Source organism: Gopherus flavomarginatus, chromosome 5 (assembly GCF_025201925.1).
Source record: "Gopherus flavomarginatus isolate rGopFla2 chromosome 5, rGopFla2.mat.asm, whole genome shotgun sequence".
In the NCBI taxonomy this organism is placed as follows: Eukaryota; Metazoa; Chordata; order Testudines; family Testudinidae; genus Gopherus; species Gopherus flavomarginatus.
Genome location: NC_066621.1, coordinates 31,419,098 through 31,440,472, shown reverse-complemented (window position 1 = coordinate 31,440,472; position 21,375 = coordinate 31,419,098). Strand labels below are relative to the sequence as shown.

The following is a 21,375-nucleotide window of genomic DNA, read 5'->3' as shown; positions in this document are numbered from 1 at the left end:
GGCGGGGCAGCTCCTGGGGGCGGGGCTCTGGCACATTGTGACGCCAAGCCCGGGCTGAACAGCTGCTCCCTGGTTCTCCACGTGCTGCCAGCAGCGCTGGAGCTGCCCGAGCCGGAGCAGAGCTGCTGTTCTCAGCTGCAGCCAGGATCTGCCCCCGACCCCCCTGGGATCCATGTGGGGACAGAGACTGGGGCCCGGGGGTTCCCCTTGGTGTGGCTGACCGGGGCGGGAGGGGAGAAGCCGGAGCTGCAGGCGGTGGAAGGGCGGTGGGACATTGTGACCCGGAGCCCCCGGGGAAAGAGAGACGCTGGGGGGCAGGAAAGTGACTCTGCCCCAGGGAGCCTGGGAGAAGCCTTGAAGGCGCCTCGGCCCCAGTGTAGCTGCAAGAGGATCCGCTCGCCCGCCCCGCTGGGATGGGGGTGCCGGGGCCCGGCCGTCGAGTGGGGGGGAGGGGCGGACCCCAGGCCAGGCTGGGGGGAGCAGTGTATTAAATCCCTCCCCATAGCAATGTGCTAATCCCGGGCACTGCGCATGCCCAGTAACAGCCGCTGAAGCCGCTGCCCTTCCCCCTGCCCGGACCAGCCGTAACGTTCCGCCGGGCGCTGGGGGCGGGGCTGGAGCGGGGCGGGGGAGTAACAGGGAGCGTGGGAGGCGCGGGCGCAGAGCAGGAAATTGATGGGCGGGGGGGTCAGGCAGCTGGAGGCAGAGTTCATGCCCAGACCCAATTTCCCAATTCCCCTGCGGCCCCCTTCCATTGTCCAGGGAGCCTTCCAGCTCCTCCCCGCCCTTTAATCAGCTCCTCAAAGGGCTCTGAGCTGCTCACGTGAATGGTTGCCCCTTGGCCGGGGGGGACCACCACATTCTGTTTATGTATTGGACAGTCATATAAAATCCAGTCCAACAGTCCCCCTTTTCCACTAGTTATTTAATAGCAACATCAAATCCCCTCCGATCTTGGTGGTTTTCTCTCATCTTATCAAATGTCGTTTGTGACAGGGTTCTCTCTGCGTGTGTCAAAGATTGATATAAAATACCCCAAACATTTACCCCACTTCTCTCTAGTTGTTTTATTTCTAATTGAATATGATGGGTTGTTTCCCAATGTGCTAAGATGCAGCCGCCTCTGGGGTGGATCCATGGTGGCCATTATTTGCTAGTGACAGCCCGTGGATCTTTCTTGCCCTCCAGGCCTTCCATTCTCCTGTTAAAGAAGCACTCCCCAGGCTCCCTCTGCCTGTGTGACTGGCCAGCAGGAGGTGGTGTTAACTTTCTAGCCACTTCTCACACTCTGTGAGGTAACACTTGCAGGGGCAGGGAAGGTGTCTGTGTGGAGAGATTACAGCTGAAGGGGCATTGTGGTAGGGGGAGGCCTCTGGGTGGCTGGGCAGGGGGTACACTAGTCAGGTTGTTGGGTTGTGGAGGTTTGGGGTTTTCGGAGGTGGTGGTTCTGATGTGCCCATCCCTGAGGCTATGGGTTCTGGAGGTGGGTATCGCTGGGGGCCTGGTGGCTGCAGAACAGTGGGGGTGGGTGTCTCTTGGGGAGGCGGGACAGAGGGTTAGAGGGAGCCTGGTTCTGTGCCAGGGGCTCTGTCTGTGCTTCCACCGCTGGTTCCTGGTTTTGTTGCCATGCCCAGTGCACAGAGCTGGGGGAGGGGATCCCTGGCACTAGGTGAGGGCATGCCAGGGAAGCAGAGTGATGGGTCGCACTGAAAAGCATCAGGGGTCACACTGGGCAGAGGAGGGGTCCAGGCAAATGTCAAGGTAGATCGTTCTGGAGGATGGGGAAGTTCCTAGGCAGGCAGTGAGGGACTGAGTTCCCAGTGGGGGAGGGGGTCCTTTAACGGGGTCCCTGGCTGCTGAGGGCTCTTGGTGGGGGGAACCCTTTGGGACTCCCAACCTGGCAATCATGGTGTGGTGGGGGTTCTCTGGCCGGTGGGGCTTTGAGGGGTATCTGGGGTCCCTTGCCAGGGACTCTGGGGCTGCGTCCCAGGGAATATCTGATGGGATCCTGGCTGGGGGGCCTGGGCTCTGGGTACTAGGGGGTGTCTGGGGGCTGCTGCTAACCATGATCCTTCTCTCTGGTCAAGTTGAACCAGAGTCCTGGCTCCTAGTCACCAGGTCACCAAGTGCATTCCCCAGTCACGTGCCCTGTCACTGTGATAACTTTCTGTCCACTTAGCAAACACTGTTAGTGTGAAATCACAGAATTTACTTTTCTCCTCTTTTGAAAACTGCAGGAACTTTCGGTTCCCTTTGGAAATTTTTTGCCCCCAGTCCTTGTCCCAGATCTGCGGGGGTGAGGGAGGTGGGAAGGGAGTCAGCACTGCCACACGATCGTCTTTCCCACAGTGTTCTGAACTCATTCTTTCTGAAATCCGGTGTCACTGAGACCGTTGTTAATCCAGAGTCACTGTATGGAAAGACAAGGAGTGATTCCAGATGGACAGTGGGTCAAATGAGATCAGCCATTCTCCCTGTGAGGAGGGGCTCCCATTAGCTGCTCTCCCCAGAGAGCTAAAGGAGGGAAGCTGCTCATACACTCTGTCCCTCTCTGCTCAGGATATTGGGGTTCAGCTTCCTGGGTCAGATGCTGCAGCCTCCATTGTGATCTGGGAGACCAGACTTGGCAGCTGCTGCTCCCACAGTGGGGCTCTGTGCTGGGAAGTGACCTTAATTAAAGCTTTTTCTCTGCCCGGCCCAGGGGATTACTTTCTGCAGCTGCTCCTAGCCCCCTAGGGCTGTCCTGGGCCCTGTTACTACTAAATTCTGACCCAGAGTGTCCAGGTTACTGAAAGACCTCAGGGAATGTCCTAGGGTCTGGCAAGAAAGTGACTCTGCACAAACAACACCACCTCATTTCTCCTCCCATTAGCGGTTGCCAGGAGGAAATCCAGCCATGGGAGAGCAAAGCCCCCAGGAATGGGACTGTCCGAGCCAGAGGGGCAGGGAGAGAGGACAGGGGAAGGAGAGACTGAAAGGGGCAGTGGGAGAAATGAATGTGGGGGAGAGATTTCCAGCTCTCTAGTCCACCCAGACACATGTATTGCTGCATCCTGGGGCAGAACCACTTTCCAGTGAACAAAACAAGGATCAGACAGAGCAAAAGCCAGTTCCTGACTCCATATTCCCCCTGCTGGGGTGTGGCTGCCGTGGGGTCAGTGTCTGAGGGAATCCCCCACAGTGACTGCTTTGATTCTGCTCTTTTCTCGCCTTGTGTTCAGAGAAGGAGTGAGGGGAGAGAGAAGGGAGGTTAAAAATGTGTCTGTGGACTTAGCCTGGCAGGAGGGGCCAGGTCTAAATTGTAATAAACAGATTGAGCATTTCCCAGCATGACAGAATCTAGGGTGTCTGTCTGCAGGGAAAGGGCCTGGGGGAATTGTGATGTGAAATTAACTAAAACCGGTTCTGAAACGCCCACAACTGCCCTTCTCCCCCAGACAGGCTGCAGAATGTTTTGCTCCAGCTCATCCCAGCCTGCCGTGGGACAGGGAAGAGAAATGGCTGCAGTGGAGTCAGTCCAGGTAGAGATTATCGGGGGGTTGCTGGTGGGTTCCTGCTGGAGAAAAGGGAGAGCAAATACACCAGAGGTGGGAAGGTTTGCAGAGTCTGGTTTGGAGGTTGGAGCGGGGCAGGAAATTCACAGCGTGGGGAAAGGAGGAGGCCAGGGTGTGGCAGACCTGCTGGGAGTTATTTACTAAGTGGCCTAGATTCTAGGAACAGACCCAGGAGGTTTGGAGGTGGAAATGCCCTAATTTGTGAAGAGAGAAAATAACCCACCTACATGGAGCCAGTCAAACTGACGAGACTCCTAGTGCTGGAGCCTGACCTCATTAACCATCAGCTGCTGTGAGATATAAAGGGGACACCCATGAGTCAGGCTTATTGGAGCTGCCTCTCCCTTCATATCCCGCTCCTCACAATGAGGAGGGTGTTGGGCATCCTACCAGCGAGCTCTCCCTGGACCCTGCTAGGGGCTCCATCTCCTGTATCAGTCAGTGGCTAGTAGGGGGGTCATGGATATGCTGGGAGAGATAAGGGGCTCTCTCTTCATCCCCTCACCCTGTCATTTGCTGGATACTCTGAGCCAAGTCGAGGTGGGACTCTCCTGACTATGATCCACCCAGAGCTTCCATTTGATTCACTCTTCTCTGCCACAAATAGTAGGGCTGTGAGTGGGGCAGCAAGTCCTTAGTGTTGGACTCTTACTCTTTCAGGGGCTGGTGACCTTCAAGGAGATGGCTATGTATTTCACCAGGGAAGAGTGGGCTCTGCTGGACCCCACTCAGAGAGCCCTCTATTGGGATGTCATGCAGGAGAACTATGAGACTGTGACCTCGCTGGGTAAGGGTTCCTGTCCCTTCTGTTCTTGGAAGGGGAAATGAAGAGTGAAGGTTCACGCCACCCCCACAATGCCATCTGTACCCTGTCCTGTTTCAGCATAACCCCAATAGGCCAGTGACACACATAATACCAGAGAACCTTCTCTGCTGCAGAACACTTTGGGAACAGAGCAGAGGAGCCGTATTGCACAGTGTCAAATATCTCCTGTTTGCTCAAGTGAAACTGGGGGTTAAGTCTGGCATAACTGTCCCATACCCCTAATCATTTTTGTTACCCTTTTCTGAACCTTTTCCAATTCCAATATATCTATTTTTGAGATGGGGTGACATGTGCATGCAGTATTCAAGATGTGGGTGTATCATGGATTTATTTGCTGTTTTTACAAATATGATCTATGAGACATTCTGTCATATCTATCACTTTCTTAATTATTTCCTACATTGTTCACTATTTTTCACTGCTGCTGCACATTGAGTGGATGTTTTCAGAGAACTATCCACAGTGACTCCAAGATCCATCTCTTGAGTGGAAACAACTAATTTAGACCCCATCATTTTGTATGTATAGTTGGGATTGTGTTTTCCAATGGGCTGCACTATGTGCTATCCTGTCATCTAGTACTGCTGAGATCCTGGATTCAGTAATATCCCTGCCCTTCCTGTTCCCTTTCTCCACCGAACCCCGCCAGCCCATGCTTCCTGTTCCCAGCTTCCCCAGGATTCTCGCACTGTCTCTGAACCTCTCTGTCAGCAAGAAGCAGTGCCAGGGACACTTGCCCTCTGTCTGGAGTCTTCGATTTCTGGGACATGGATTTACTTTCTCTGTGTTGTAAGAGGCTCTGTCATAATGAGTGTCTGTGATGTTACCCAGAGTACAATCTGGACTGTTAAATAGTTGTCCCCTCAGTCCTCCAGCATGGGGTGCCTTTTCCACTGTTTTCCCGCGAGAACAGCCCCTTTTGGCCAATTAACACACAGTCTCCAGCATGTAATTCACTCCCAGCTACATAGTATTGAGTGCTCCTAGACAGCCACTCATGAATTACACCTCAGGAGAAAACCAGCAAATTCTCAAGTGCTCAACTTTCCCCCAGAAATGTGCATCTTGCACTGTCCAGCACGCTACTGAACGACCCAAGCTCATATGAAGTCTGTCATTTCATCAGCGGAAAATGACATGCACCAGCTTGTTATCCCAAACAGAGTTTCCAACACACTTCAATCCACACATACTGATTAGATGAACAATAAACCAAGATTGTTAACTACCAAAAACTAAAACTATTCCCAGTCCATGAAAGGGGCACTCCCAGGAGAGACTGTATAAAGGCTGGAACATGAAACCCCTTTGTAAACCTGAGACAGCTGCCTTGGGGACAATGACAAGGAGAATCCCCCAAAGTGACTCCTTTGTTTCTGCTCTTCTCTGGCCTCCAATTGTTCCTTCCAACGTGGAGTACTTTGCACTTGTCTCTACTGAATTTGATCCTATTTACTTCAGATCATTTCTCCCGTTTGTCCTGATGATTTTGAATTTTAATCCAATCCTCCAAAGCACTTACAATCCCTCCCAGCTTGGTGTTGCCCGCAAACTTGATACGTGTAAGAGAGAGACTGTTACTGGGAGGGTTTCCCCATGTGTCAGAGGGTTACACCCTGGTGGGAGGGGGCTAGGCCTGTACAGGAATAAGGTCACTCTGTGCTTCACAGTGTGCTAGAACCTAGAATGTGCATTAGCAGGGGAAAAGCTGGGGGGAATCGGCTTGGGGAATGGACAAAAGCCTAGTCTGAATTCTCACACCTTGCCCTTTTCACCCCGGCAGGCCAGAGAATAACATCCATGTTTCGCTGCAGATCATCTCGTCCTCCCAGGGGCAAGGAAATGGCTGCAATGGAGCTGGCTCAGGTAAGAAATTATCAGGGTGGCGGGCTCTGCTTGGAGGTTGAGGAGTAGTAAATGCATAAGAGGGTGGGAATTGCTAGAGGTGGTGGGAAGCAGGAAATATCTCGGGTGGAGAAAGGGAGGGGACAGCATGTGACAAACCTGCTGAGACTTGTGTAGTGTAGGGCGTGATGGGTTGTCACCCCCAGGAGGCAGTTTGAGGAGCTTCTGGGAACTGCTGTGTCCTCTAATCCTCATGCTGGGCTGGCCCTTCTCACACTGCTTTGCTGGAGATTTCGCCAGCCTCTCCAGGGCCTGTTATCACCCAACACAACAGCAGGTGGCGCCATGCAGCCAACTAAGCTACCTGAGTGCGTTACCTAAGCCACTCAAGGACAGATAGAAGACAAGAGCCAATTTCCCACTCCCCAACCTTGCACACTTGCTGCAGTATAAATCCAGAATGATACCATCTTATAGTGCACAGGGATCTCTATAATGAAAGCTCCTTAATGTAGTTCCCCTTCCCCACGATATGGGACAGATGTGCACAACAAGCTGAGATTTTCCCCAGACACTTCACTCAAAATACGCTGGTTAAGATAAAGCATCAAACAAGTTTATTAACTGCAGAAAGATAGATGAAGTGATTATAAGTGATAACAAACAGATCAAAGCAGATTATTTAGCAAATAACCAAAACTCAGACTAAGCCTAACATACTAGATGGATAGAATTTGAATTAGCAATTTCTCACCCTGACTGATGGTACAAGCAGTCCCACAAGTTTCCATACACAAGCTAGAAATCTCTTGATCCTGGGAGCAGCACTTCCCCCACATCCGTTTTTGTTTCTCAGGTGTTTCCAGAAGTTCTCTTGTGTGGAGAATGAGGCCAAGAGATGATGTCACACCCCACCTTATGTAGCTTTTCCATATGGTGGGAACCTTTTGTTCCAAACTCAGTTCCTAGTCCAGTTTGTGGAAAAATACAGGTACTAAAATGGAGTTTAGTGTCATGTGGTCTGGTCACAGGCCCTGCTGAGTCATAGTAGCCATGACTCATAGGCTGGCTGAAACATTCACAGGAAGGCTAAGCTCTTCCACAGTCCATTGTCTTTGTTGAGCCATCAGCACTGTCTGGCTTCTTCACTGTTGTACCTGAAAGGGTCATTGTGGGTGTTACCCAGAGTAAGCACATTTGAAATACAGATCCAGAGTCAATATCCATAACTTCAGATACTACGAACATGATATGTGCACACAAATAGGATAATCATATTCAGCAAATCAGAACTTTTCCAGTGACACCACACATGATGCATCTTCTACAAAATAGATCATAATTATGTCCTAATCATATTATAATCATACCACTATGATGAATATGGGGGTGTAGTGTCAGATAGGTCCTAATTTCAAGGCACAGGAGTTGGGAATGGAACTTCCCCTCTTTGTGGAACAGGAAATAACCCTCCAGCCAGGGCTGGGACAACTTCCCAGACTCTCAGTGATGGAGCCTGAATCTACTGACATTTCATTAATTACCACCAACCCCAATCTTTGTGGCAACTGTAAACTTTATCAGTGATGATTTTGTACTCTCTTCTAAGTCATGGATAAGAATGTTAAATAGCACAGGGCCAAGAACCAATCCCTGCAGGAACCTGCTAGAAAGAAATCCACTCGATCATGGTTCCCCATTTACTATCAGAGTTTTTAATCTATTTAATGTATGCCGTGTTTATTTTGTATCATTCTAGTTTTTTTTAGTAAAAATATTGTGCTAATCAAGTCATGTCCCTTACGGAAGTTTAGGTATATTACATCAATACTATTAGCTGCAACCAAACTTTTGATCTCATCCAATAAGGATATCCCGTTAGTTTGATAGGCTCTATTTTCTCTAAACCTTTGTTAATGGGCACTACAATTCTGACCTTCTAACTTCTATTCTTTCTGAATGACTTCCCCTTTCTTCCATATATTTTATTTGGAGAGTGCTTGGATTCCTACCTGGGAGCCACTGTCAGGGTCCAGAGACAGCCCCATCTCCTATATTAAGCTCTGGCTAGTAGCTATGTGATAAATGTGAAGACCCTGCTTCTGTCTGTCATATGGGAGACACAAAGGTTCTCTCTTTCTACCCTCTGATGCCTCCTGGCTGCTGTAAGCAAGGTGGGGTGGGACTCTGTTAACATGTGCCTCCCGGAGCTTCCATTTCCCTGGTGCTGCTGTTCCGTGAATAGTGGGGTTGTGAGTGGGTCAGCAGGTACTGAGTATTGGACTCCTGCTCTTTCAGGGGCCGGTGACCTTCGAGGAGGTGTCTGTGTATTTCTCCAGGGAAGAGGGGACTCTGCTGGACCCCACTCAGAGAGCCCTCTACAGAGATGTCATGCAGGGGAACTATGAGACGATGGTCTTGCTGGGTAAGGATTCCTGTCCCTTCTGTTCTTGGAAGGGGAAATGAAGAGTGAAGGTTCATGCCACCCCCACAATGCCATCTGTACCCTGTCCTGTTTCAGCATCACCCCAATAGGCCAGTAACATACATCCTACCAGAGACCCTCCTCTGCTGCAGAACACTTTGGGAACAGAGCACAGGAGCAGCATCACACAATGTCAAATATCTCCTCTTTACTCAAGTAAAACTGGGGTTAGGTCCAGCATAATGAAGAGAAGCTTCCTACCCCCAGCCTTCTCTCAAACCCTGAGCCTTCTCTACCCAAACCAGAATGTGCTTGGGGTGTAACAAGCAGGCGGCTGGAGTCAGAGCTGCCAGTCCAGGGTTACTTATCATACAGACACTCAGTGCGTCCTTGAACGCTGGCTGGGAGTATCCAGACAGGGGAGCTCCAGCAGCAGAACACTGAATCTCACCCAGGATTACAGATGACACAACTCCTCGCTGATCTGGATTGCACCTCAGCATGTGAAAATGGCCTAGGTTGGTAGTGACATTTCTTGAGACATGGAGAGTCTTGCTCCCATATCACCAGGTGTAATAAAAATAACAGGAAAGGCCAAATATGGAAAACTGATTCTTCAGCTTGCTTTTGACCTGCATCATATTTTGCAATATATTCCAAATAAGGAAATTAACGTGCAACGTATGTGTCATTGTTTGTGGTTTTAAGCTGTAAAAGGCTTGTGTGATTTTTAGCTCGGGAACAGTATTCCAATAGCTGTCGCCCCGTGCGTGCTTGTAACCAAGAAAAGAGCCTCAGGCTGAGCTGATTCAAATATTAATCCTGTGGTCGTTTTCCACAACAGCCTCAATAGGTCCCTGTGATGGAATGTAAGGCTACATCTAGACTACCCACCGTATCGGCGGGTTAAAATCGATTGCTCGGGGATCGATATATGGCGTCTCATCTAGACGCCATATATCGATCCCCGAGCGCGCTTATATCGATTCCGGAACAACACCAACCCCAACGGAGTTGCTGATTTGACAGGGGGAGCCGCGGACATCGATCCCGCGCGGTGAGGATGGGTGAGTAATCCGATCTTAGATATTCGACTTCAGTTACGTTAATCACGTAGCTGAATTTGCGTATCTAAGATCGTTTTCCCCCCGTAGTGTAGACCAGCCCTTAATGTCTTCACATCTTCCCCCTGCGGTAGAATGGCTGTTTGACCAGCTGTTTGCCTTGCTGTCTCTGAGGAACTGGTCTGTGGGTGTTCCCCAGAACTGTAACTTTTTCAGTAATATCATACTGTAAAATCTCACAATTTTACATACAGTGTTACTACACATTTTAACAGGAGGATAATATTCAGTAGGTTATGCGTTTTCTAATGATACCTCACAAGCCATACTGGGTACAAAATTGATCATAATTTTCTAGAAGAGTGAACACAGGGGTACAGATTGACACAGTGTCTGTGTGTGTGTTCCCAGCAGATATGTGGGTATTTCAATCCCTCATAAGCACAATGTTTGGCATCTTCAAGGACCTGGGGAACTGGTCCTGGGAATTCACTAGTTTAGCAAGAGTGAGACTGCATGAAATTGTGAGACACTTTGGTATTAATAATAAAATAATATAATCTGATAAAATTGCAATGAATCATGCTAGGTATGCCATGTAAAGTGTCAGTGAAAATGTTATGATTTGCCAAGTATGATAATTTTGTTTCTATGTTTCTATCACTTTTGTATTGTGAGTTACAGATATGTAAGGTATATCTGTATTTCCAGACTTGTGCAGTTTTTCTGGGTGACACCCCCAGACATATTGGCATCAACTTTGCCTAGCATGTTTGTTGGCTATTGAGGGTCATCAGCTGTACAATGTACCTATGGACCAAGGGGATACACCTATTGAGTCAGCAAGACATGCCGGGGTTTGCCTGTGTAATGAAACCTCCAAAGCTTTTCCATGCCATGTGCTGTGAAGCTTGTGTTTTGGACACAGGAAGTACAAGCCACATGGCAAAAGGAATATAAAGCGCAGCTGCATCATCTCCATCTTGTCTTCAATCCCCCTTCCTACTTCTGGAGCAACTTCTCTACAAACTGAACCCTGGAATAAAGGACTGAATGAGCCATCCAAGCTGTGGATGCGTTCCAGACAGACTTTCAAGCCAGCAACTCACCAATACTGCTAAGAACCTGATATATCCATTTTGGAATGTATCTGACTGCTTTTCCATTTAAATTCTTTCTGTCTTTCTTTCTTTGAAACCTTTAGTTTAGATGCTAAAGAATTGTCTGGAAGGATGGAATTTAACTTCATTCTTTCATTTGTTCTTTCTTCTAAACATTTAGTTTAACTGCTAAAGGATTGGCTGGCAGCATGCTATTTTGGATGAGATCCAAACCTGGGTAATGTGGCTAACCTTCTACCCACCCACTTCCTGGATCCAATTAGGATCACTCTCCTGCTGCCCTCTGGCCATGCTGTATCACAGTGAGCAGAGTTTTAAAATAACTTCTCACTGTACGGGACCTAGTTGCTGATTAGGAGTCAGAGAACTGTCATGCAATAAAGGGGGCCGTGTGATTTCTTTTTTCAGAGTCTCGTTAACCAGTGTGTGGGATCAGAAGCACAGTTTGTGACTGGTCAGTGAGTTTAACTTCAGTGTTAACCACCAGTATGGGGAACATCTGCTCTCCCTTTTTCAGCCTGCTCTGACCTTGGCATTTTCAGTGAGGACTGCCCCAGGCACACTAGGTCACACTAAGCACTGAAGATAAATTAACAGAATGTTTTTGATGATCAAGTTGTATGAAATCAACTGAACTCCTTTGTTTTCTTTCATCTGAGCGGAGTTTCTGGTTTTCCAACGTGATATGATCTCCCAGCTGGAACAAGGGGAAGAGCCATGGGTCCCAGAGCTCCAGGGTTCTGAGGAAAGAGAGATCCTGAGATCTCCCCGCACAGATGAGGAAACATTAAACCAACTCAGAATCTGTAAGTGCCTGAAGGAAACATCTAGGATGCCCTACAAAGCTCTTGGGAAGTCTCTCAGTTCATTATTGTCCATAGCAGGGGTCGCATCCGCAGGGTAAATATAGCTCAAGGCTTCCTATAGATGCTAGCAGACACCGGGCAGTAGCTTTCTCCCTTCCCCCTGTGAAGTTGGATGGGATGTGAAGGCTGAATTGATCCCCTCCTCTCTCCTGTTGGGGGGAGCTGCGTTCCTGATTTTTATTTGTCCTCTCTCCAGCACTTGTTTTGGTTTGGCCTTCCCCTTTCCATCCCTGTTTGAGGTTTCTGTCTCTATCACAGCAGGTGATGCAATAACGTGTGAGGTTCAGCACAGACCAGAAAAAGAGCAGGGAAACCAGCCAGGGGAGAAAATGGATAAATTTATTTCCTGTCAGGGAACTCAGAAGGGCCTTAAGGAAACCAGAATACAGCAGGAAATCTGCAGGGAAAAGCAAAAAAAATACATGTGCTGAGTGTGGGAAAAACTTCACTTACAGATCAGGCCTTTCTCAACATCAGAGAATCCACACAGGGGAGAGGCCCTGTGAATGCAATGAGTGCGGGAAAACTTTCTGTCGCAGCTCGCACCTTATTGAGCATCAGAGAATCCACACAGGATAGCGATCCTATGAATGCAGTGAGTGCGGGAAAACTTTCAGTCGCAGCTCACACCTTATTCGGCATCAGAGAATCCACACACAGGAGGGGTCCTATGAATGCAGTGAGTGCGGGAAAACCTTCAATCGCAGCTCTCACCTTATTCAGCATCAGAGAATCCACACGAGCAAGAAGCCCCACGAATGCCGTCAGCAGGCCTGCACAACTCGTAAAGCGGTGATGTAGAGAAATCTCTGTATTAACTATCTCTATAAATCTTTATAACGTTGCATTGTGTTATTTTGTATTAAGTATCTTTATCTTTATGACATTGCATCCGGCATGATGTTATTTTGTAATTCATATGACTTGGCATTGTGCCTCTCTATTTTCATACAACTTTGTATTAGATCCCTATATAGAAAATTGGTAGAAAACTTTGTATCAAATGTTATAGCCCCTAAGGATAGTATAGTTAAAGTAAAAGAAAACATGTGCCTTTTTGCTAGAAGTAGAATGAGATCTTCCCCCGCACTCTGTAATCAATTGCTCTATTGACTGAATGAGGTGTGAATGAGTGAGGCTTGGAAGACACCCACCTCCAGACAGCTACAACAGTTGAAGAGGGAATGGGAGCCAGAGCAAAGGACAATACAACTTGTCAAGTGGGCCCAATAAAGAAGAGGAGACATACTGATGGCCTCAGGGATTAGAAGCAAGCACCTTCTTTAGAAAACACCCTCTTTGAGCAGCATTGGGACAACACCCAGAGAAAAGCAGCACAAAGACCAACGGACGCAGACTCAGATTTTGAATCTGGTCTAGATTTGCATAAGAGGGAAGCTGCTATAAATGCGAGGTGTCTTGCAGAAGGACCCCGGATCTCATCTTGTTACCATCGGACCATCGATTTGGATCGGTAGAAGCCTGGCTCCACCCCTCCCCCATCTAACTCACCTGGCCAGTGCAGTTAAGGGGAGCAACTAGTTGGTAACAACAGCAAGACAGAGTGTGTTTATGTTTGTGTGTGTGCGTGAATGCATGACTGTGATATATATCTCATGTGCATATCATAGAGTATTAATTGATACCTGTATTACAAATAATTGCAGCATTTTGCCTTAATCCCCCTGAAAAGTTCCTGTACAGTACTTTGAGTAAAACAGGGAGGGCCACAATACTCCAAAGAAAACAGCTGAGGACCGAAACCCCCCGGCCCTGCGGAAACACCCCCCACTCAGGACCTCCCAGCCTGGCGGAAACACCCCGCCCAGCCCTGCAGAAACAAACCCTCCTTCCCCAGCGCCGCCCCACCAAAACAGCTGTGGGTCAAAAAGGAAGGTTGGTGGTGGGGAGGTGTTACTTGATGTTAAATCAACCAGGGACTCCCAGCCAAAGAGGTGGCTGGGAGCCCTCAGGGTCAAATTAAAGGGCCTGGGGCTCTGACGACTGGGGGAACCCGGAGCTTTTCAGGGCTGGGGCAGGGATTTAAAGGTCCCAGAGCTCCTGCTGCTGAGGGGAGCCTGAGCCCTTGAAATCCCAGCCTCACTCCATCCCCTGGAGCTGCCGCCAGGATTCAAAGGGCTCTGTGCTGCCTGCAGCCACAGGGATCCCTGAGCCCTTTAAATCTCAGCTGCTGCCGGGATTCAAAGGGCTCTGGGTTGCCCGTGGCGGTGGGGAGCCCTGAGACCTTTAAACCTCAGCTGCGGCCGGGAATCTCTGCGAGCAGCCCAGAGCCCTTTGAATCCCGGCCGTGGCTGGCAGGCCAGCTTTAGGAAGTGCGGTGCCCAATTTGAACATTTTTGGCGGGGCCCCGCAGGGATGATTGGGGAAAAAAAAGCTTTTCAGTTCCTAACAACGGGTTCCCTATAAAAAGTTCTGCCAGAGTATGTATTTTTTGTACCAGTAGGGTTACCATACGTCCGTATTTTCCTCCCAGATGGTGATTTAAGAACCAAAAAGCCTGACATGTCCGGGAAAGTACAGATGTATGTTAACCCTTCCTAAAAGTTCTTTTCTAAAAAGATGGGTCTGAACTAGAAATGAGCTCTGCCACTCCCTTAGGGTGTGCTAGGGTGCACATGTGTGGGTCCCAGCTGCTCCCTGCCCATCTCATTGAAGCAGGTGTGCAGGGTTACTTCCCTCGGAACTGCAGGGCACCAGTGAATATGGGGCTGGCTGGAAGTGGGGGAGGGGGAGGATGCGAGAGGTAGGGTCTGGCTGCAGGCTGGGCAAGGGGTGTGGGGCAGGCTGGAGACAAGAGGTGTGGGGTGGGCTGGCTGGCTTCAGGCAGGGCCACAGGGAGGGTGCGGCATGGGTTGGCAGGGCTGGAGACAAAGGAGTGCGGGACTGGCTGGCTTCAGGCAGCGGGGTGCGGCAGGGGTTGGCTGGAGACGGGTTGGTGCAGGGCTGAAGGCAAGGCAGGGGGTACGGGGTTGGCTGGAGACAGGGCAGGGGGTGCAGGGCTGGTGCGGGCAGGGCAGGCAGTATGGCAGGGGATGGCTGGAGACAGGGCAGGGGGTGCAGGGCTGGTGCGGGCAGTTCAGTCAGTGTGGCAGGGGCTGGCTGGAGACAGGGAACGGGGTGCAGGGCTGGCTGGAGACAGGGGTTAGTGCAGGGCTGAAGGCAAGGCAGGGGGTGTGGAGCTGGCTGGAGATGGGCGGGCTGCAGGCAGGAACTGGTGCAAGTAGGGCAGGAGGTGCGGGGCTGGTGCGGGCAGGGGGTGCAGCAGGGGCTGGCTGGGGACGGGATGGCTGCAGGCAGGGCAGGGGGTGCAGGTACAGGGGGTACAGCCCATCCTCTATGGTGAGTGCCTCCTTCTCCTCCTCCTCCTCCTTCTCCTCCCCCCTCTCCCACTAGGGTAGCAGCAGCAGCCTGGGACTTGGGGGCTATTTCAAGGGCCCGGGGCGCCCCTGCTTCCACTGCCCTAGCTCTGTAAATAGCCGCGGGAACCCTGGGGAAGCGGCGGGGCTCCAGTGGCTATTTAAAGGGCCGGGGAGGTAAAAGCAATGGGAGTCCTGGACTTTTTCAATAGCCCCCAGAGCCCCGCAGCCATACCCCAGGGCTCCAGCAGCAGGGCTCTAGTGGCAATTTAAAGGGCCTGGGGTTCCAGCCCCTGCTGGGAGCCCCAGGCCTTTTAAATTGCCCCCTGGGGAAACTGGGCCACCCTGGTACAGCGCACTGGCTTTTGCTGGTACTGGGGCTTGGGTGCGGGGTCCTCTTAGGAGCGAGGCCGATTAAAGGGTATTGGTTAAATTGGCCTAAAGCTGGCCCTGGTGGCTGGGATTTAAAGAGCTCTGAGCTCCCCGCCCGCCTGCCCAGAGCCCTATAAATGCTGACCGCGGCTGAGATTTAAAGAGCTCTGGGCTCCCTGCGGCTGCGGGCAGCTCAGAACCTTTTGAATCCCGGCCACGGCTGAACTTTAAAGGGGTTTGGATTCCCCGCGGCTATGGGCAGCCCAGAGCCCTTTGATTCCCGGCTGCGGGACGCACAGTGAGACTTCACGGGCCGCACGTTGCCCGTGGGCCGTATGTTGTGCAGGCCTGGTATGGAGAGGCAAAATAGGTAAAAAATTTCCGTGGCCTGCGTAGTAGCCGCCATGGATCCTGCCAGAGGTGGCTACATCTTAGCACTGTGGGAAGCAACCCTTCACAGAGACCATTTGTCTTGTGGTTTGGGATACTTCTCAAGACATGCTGCACTCAGAGTGACCCCCTCATCCTGTGCCAGCTGGAGAAAAGAAAAGGGGCCAGCCAACTCTCCCACTACCAGCTGCGAACCACTGATCCCCAAACAGGGGGAGGCCTCTGGCTTTGATGTGTATTAAATATCAGGCTGGTCTCTTTCTTTGGCAAATATCTAACAGAGCTAAAAGAGGGAACAAATGATCCTCAAAGGAGAGGGGAAAGACAATCACTGGGAAATTTAATCCCCTGCAACATCCAGAATGGAGAGTGACTCAGGGCAACAGGTTCCCCAAAGGAAGAAGTTTTTGGGATTTAGAAACATAAGGAACAGCACAAAACTTGAGAGGATTGTTAATTGACATTTGATAATGACACAGAGGGAAAACCTGAGCTTTCAGGTCAGTGTTCAGAAATGAAAGACAAAGGGTGGAAATCAGAGATTTTGGATCCATTTTGCAAATTACAGAGGAAAGTGGAAAATCAGAGAGATTTTATATCAGTTGTTGATAGGAGGTAAAATCTGAGTGTTTCACATGAATACTTGATAAATGAATAAAGAGGAAATGGGCAACATTTGCAAACATTTTGTGTTCAATAATCTGAGAAAAGGTGTAAATCTGAGATTATATTATTATTTTATAATTAGAGACAGGAAAATCTCAGGGCATATTCAATTAGAAACAGACAACTAGAGAAAAGTGGGGCAAATGTTTAGGTTATTTTATTTGAATCTTTGAGATTTGCAAAGAAATTGTGTCACAAACAGCATATTTGATAACATGAGAGGAAAACACCAAGATCTGAGGGGAGAGAGTCACTTTCCTGTCAGGGCCCAGTGCTCCCTCCCCCTCCCCCTCCGGGGTCTCTCACTCACTGGGGGCTCCAGGCGGGGCTGGTGCGGTCAGAGCCTGGGGCTGCCTAGGGGGCAGGTCCCAGCTGGAGAAAGCCCCCCCTCCGGCCAGGATAGGAATGTGCTACTGGTAGCAGCCTGGGGCTGGACCCTCTCTATGGGGAACACTTGCTCCCCCCTCCCCTTCCTGGCCCTTCCCACGCCCTGTTGCCAGCAGAAAGTGGCCCCCCGCAGACCAGCCCAAAGGTGTCCCTCTCTCAGGCCCCTCCCAGGCTCTGCCCAGTTCAGAAATCACTCGGGGGAACCATTTCCCACCTACACAAGGACAAATCACTGCACGTGAAAATGGGGGGAAACATCCCAAACCTGAGATCTGAACTGGCCATTGGCAAAGGGGAGAGAAAATGGGGCACAATGGGGGGAGGGGAACAGGGAACTTCTCAGGGGTTTGAGGGAAGGGGGTGTCAGCCTGGATGTTGCTTGTTGCTCTCTAGGGAGAAAGGGGGCAGGACAGGAGAGGAGGGGGTTCTCCACGGAGGGGGCAGTGGTAATTCCGAGGGGATCTCAGCCCTCCCTTTTTCTCCCCGCTCCTCAGGGGTCACCTGCTCTTCTCCACTCGTCCCCCGGCCATATCCAGGCTGCACAGACATTTTCCATCTATCCCTTTCCCAGGTCTCCCCCCTCCACAGACCCCGCCCAACCCCACGCAGCGGCTGCTAGGTGTAATGCATGTTCAGTAGGGATTTCTCCTCTACTAATGCCGGGGTGTCCTTCTCCTATAGGTTAGTCTACTAATGATCTCATCTTGGTGCCATGTGTGTCAGTTCATTGCCATGGCACTCGTGTGCTTAGACATCTGAGGATGCTCTATAGAAAAGCTCCTTGAGTGAGGTGATCCACAGGGAGTAGCTCAAAGCTCCAAAGTGCCTGGCCAGGGGCAGGACATTGGCACAGCAAGGGCGGGGTGTGGCAGTGACATCACAAAGGCCTTTTGCAGGACCTCACACTATTGGTCAAAGACTATTGGTGAGCAGGTGATCCTGACATCAGTCAGGGGCCAGGGGCTAGGGAAACCTCAGAGACCCCTGTGGCTTTGCTTCAGCAAGTCTCCTTCTCCAGGTCTCTGTCTGAGGACTGAGAGAATATTCGGGTTCACGGACGTGAGCGCCAGGAGAAACCTCTTTCCAGTTTTCTCCTTCCCTTGAAGTGATTTTACTAGAAAACAGCCGTCCCAGTTTAGAAGGTAAGAGCCTCCTGGAGGTGTGAAACCTGTTCAGTCTGATCCATCTGGTGAGAGTTGAATTCTAGGCATGGAAAACATGAGCTTAAGGAGGCAGAATTTTATTCCGCACCTGGGATTTTGTCCCTTAGAATCATGGGGACATTAGGGTTTGTCCTTTGTGTTTCACCTTTTCCTCCATTCACCTGTCAATCCCTCCTTTCTCTTCATCTCTTCTTTTGTCCTTTCTCCTGTTCCCCTCCCAACACCAGGACGAGTGTGTGCGTGTGTGTTGCGAGGGAGTGCTCTACAGCTCTCACTGTGGGAGTTCCACCCAAAAATGTGAGGCTGAAATAGTGCTCAGGCAGTCAGGGCTGGATTAACCTTTTGTTGGCCCTGGCACCAAACACATTTGTGGGCCCCAGTGTAGTAACTGTGGGCTCCGAGTGTGGGCCTGGTGGGGCAGTGCCATTGGTGCCTTCGTATACCCGGTACTGAACCTCAGAGACATTTTTCATTTTCATCACACACATCTCCATGACTATATGCATTGCCATACACAGCTCCCTCAGCCCGCCGGTTTTCTTATTGAGCTGTGCACCCATGTGGGTTTACCAGTGTCCACAGTGAGCAGAACTTTCATAGTGACCAAGGAAACTCCCCACAGATTTATCTCTTTCCTCATTCAGACCTTCTCTAGCCATGTCTCCAGTACCCCCCCATGTCACCAGTCACTGCATGTGGTCCTAGTCTCAGCTCAAAGTCCTAAAGCCAGCAGACACCTGATCAGTTCTGACAGATCCCTCCCTCAGCCCCCATCCTGCCATGTGAGCAAGCCACCTGCAAACACCATTTCCCCACAGTGAGGACTTAGCCCTTGGGAATCTGAAGACACCAGCGTCTCTCCCTCTGCTCCCATCTACATGCTAGTCTGCTACCTGGTCACCACCACCTCTCCCCATACTTGTTTCCTTTCTACTTTGGACATGCTCCCAACCAGCTGGAAGCTCCCTCTGCAAGCCTGACCTGCTCCCGCCTTCCCTGCTCCCCCGACATTTCTTTCCTACTGGTGACCTCTGTTCCTTGAGGTTAACTCCAGTGTCTTTAGGTGCTCTAGCTTAATGGCCCCAGGAGTCATAGAGCCACTTGTAGTTTCTCTAGCTACAGCCATGGGGCAACTGCCAGAGGCCAGCCTTAGACAGCTGCAGCTACTAGCCGCAGGAGCGGAGGCAATGCCAAGGCTGAGCATGCTTGAACCTTGCAAGGGCAGCACTAAGGACTCTAAATCCTCAGCACTGGCCCTAGGCAGCTGCAGACTCTGGAGTTAGGCACTTTCCTCCTCTAGGTTCCTGCATGGTTACAGAACTGCAGTAAAGTGGAACAATTATCAGCTTCTGTGATTGGAAAATGTCTGAATCCATCTAATAAGACTGTCCTACATAAATGAGGAAAGCTGAGGTGCCTTTATTATTCTTTTGTTCCATTCTTTGTTTCTATGGGGAATTTGCCAGTGCAATATCACTATCTTCCTTTTAAACAAACAAAACTAAAAAAAAAAGTGTAATGCCTGTTGAAAATAGCAATTCCAGCCCTCGTTAGCACTGTGAAGACCCCAACGTTTGTTGCTCAATTTTCTCCTACTTTTTCTACAGTAAATGACAGTGGATCAGCATATTTGATTTGGGAGAAATGAAGTAACAGCTGCCCAAATTGAGCTTGAGCACTCCTGATTTTGAGGTGTTCAGATCTGGAAGGCAGGGGCTAGATTCCCTTTATGAATATTAGATACATCTGGAAAGGAAAAGTCAATTTCTATTTTCATGGCTCAGAAGTGGAAATCCTCCTGTCCTGTATCTGAAGCTGTCCAGGTCCAGGTCCAGTAGAGCCTCCCCTTCTTTACTTACCATTTTACCTTCTGGTGGGATCCACATACCTCCCTTGCCCAGCTTCAGATAGAGAGGGGCCCTGTCCAGTTAGTCCACCCAGTTCCATCTTTGGGGGCTGCCAGGCGAGGTCACACCAGCATCCCTAAGCCTGTCTGGGGAAGTCTTCTGAGGGTGCTACCTGGGCCAAAGCCTTCTACTCCTTGGTCACACCTCTTCCCTATTCACAGGTGGCACCCCCTTCTAGCAGCCAGCCCCCCAGCCACAGCAAGCTGCAGCGCATGGAGTCTCACAGCTTCCCCCCCCCTTTCCTGTTGATAGCAGCCAAGGGAATGCTGGGAAATGTTCCTTCTTTTCTCTAAGGCAGGGAGCTGGTCAAGGAACTACAGCTCCCAGGGCCCTATGGGGTCTCAGCTCCCCTACTGAATCCAGGCTGCTCTGAGGCTCCCTTTCTGCAGAGGGGAGGAAGTTACTGTTACAGGTCCCTTCAGAGCTTGGGCCTAGCACTATGGCACCATGTCAAATCCAGTACTGCTCCCAACTCTGTCCAGCACTGCTGCTGGCAGGATCCCTTCCCATTCTTTTTGTTTCCTGTCTCCCCTCCAAGGAAAAGCTCTGCATTGTTCCTGTGTGGGGAACTGAACCCAGGCTGTCTGGGTGAAAGCCAAGAATCCTAACCACTAGACCACATGGGACTTCCATAACATGCTTACATGTTCATATTCAATAACACAATTAAACGTAACCATTCAAAGTAGCCATTTAAAAGAAGCCATTCAAAAAACTTCAAAAACAGACTTCAAAGAGAAATTGCAGAGTTACAACTGATCTGCAAACTTAACACCATTAATTTGAGCTTGAAGAGGGACTGGGGGTGACTGGCTCACTACAAAAGCAATTTTCCCTCTCTTGGTATTGACACCTCCCTGTCAATTACTTGGAGAGAGCCACATCCACCCTGACTGAATTAGCCTTCAACACTGGTTCTCCCCTTGTATGGTAACTCCCTTTACATCATGTTCCAATACATATTTATGCCTCTATCTGCAATTTTCACTCCATGCATCTGAAGAAGAGGGCTTTTTACCCACTAATGCTTGTATCCAAATAAATCTGTTAGTTCTTAAGGTGTCACCGGACTCCTCGTTGTTTTTGTGAAATAAAAGCAAAATGCACTCTAAGCTGATCTTAACCCTTTCAATGCCCTTACAAACTTAGATGCTTCTCACCACAGGCCGGCTGGTGGCTTTTGAGCCAGGCTCTCCCCTTTCATCAGCGCTTCAGTTGCTCGGTGTGGGGGTGTCTGTAGATGTAGGTGGACGAGAGAGACAAAGCATGGCAAATGTCTCTCTTTTATCATGTCCTTTCTTCCCTCTTGGCTTTGCTCCCCCTTCAGAGTCAGGTGAGCATCACTGCGTCTCTCCAAGCAAGTCTGAGCAATTCCCCTGGGGTGTCCTCTTGCAGGTAAGTGATTGCACTGT

At 50.2% G+C, this 21,375-nt stretch overlaps 1 protein-coding gene across 1 annotated transcript in view; it reads right to left on the bottom strand.

Moving 5' to 3' along the window:
* The window catches only part of LOC127052622 (zinc finger protein 560-like), a 521,510-nt gene that overhangs the window by 73,286 nt on the left and 426,849 nt on the right, over positions 1-21,375 (bottom strand). The gene's annotated exons all lie outside the window — the stretch shown is intronic.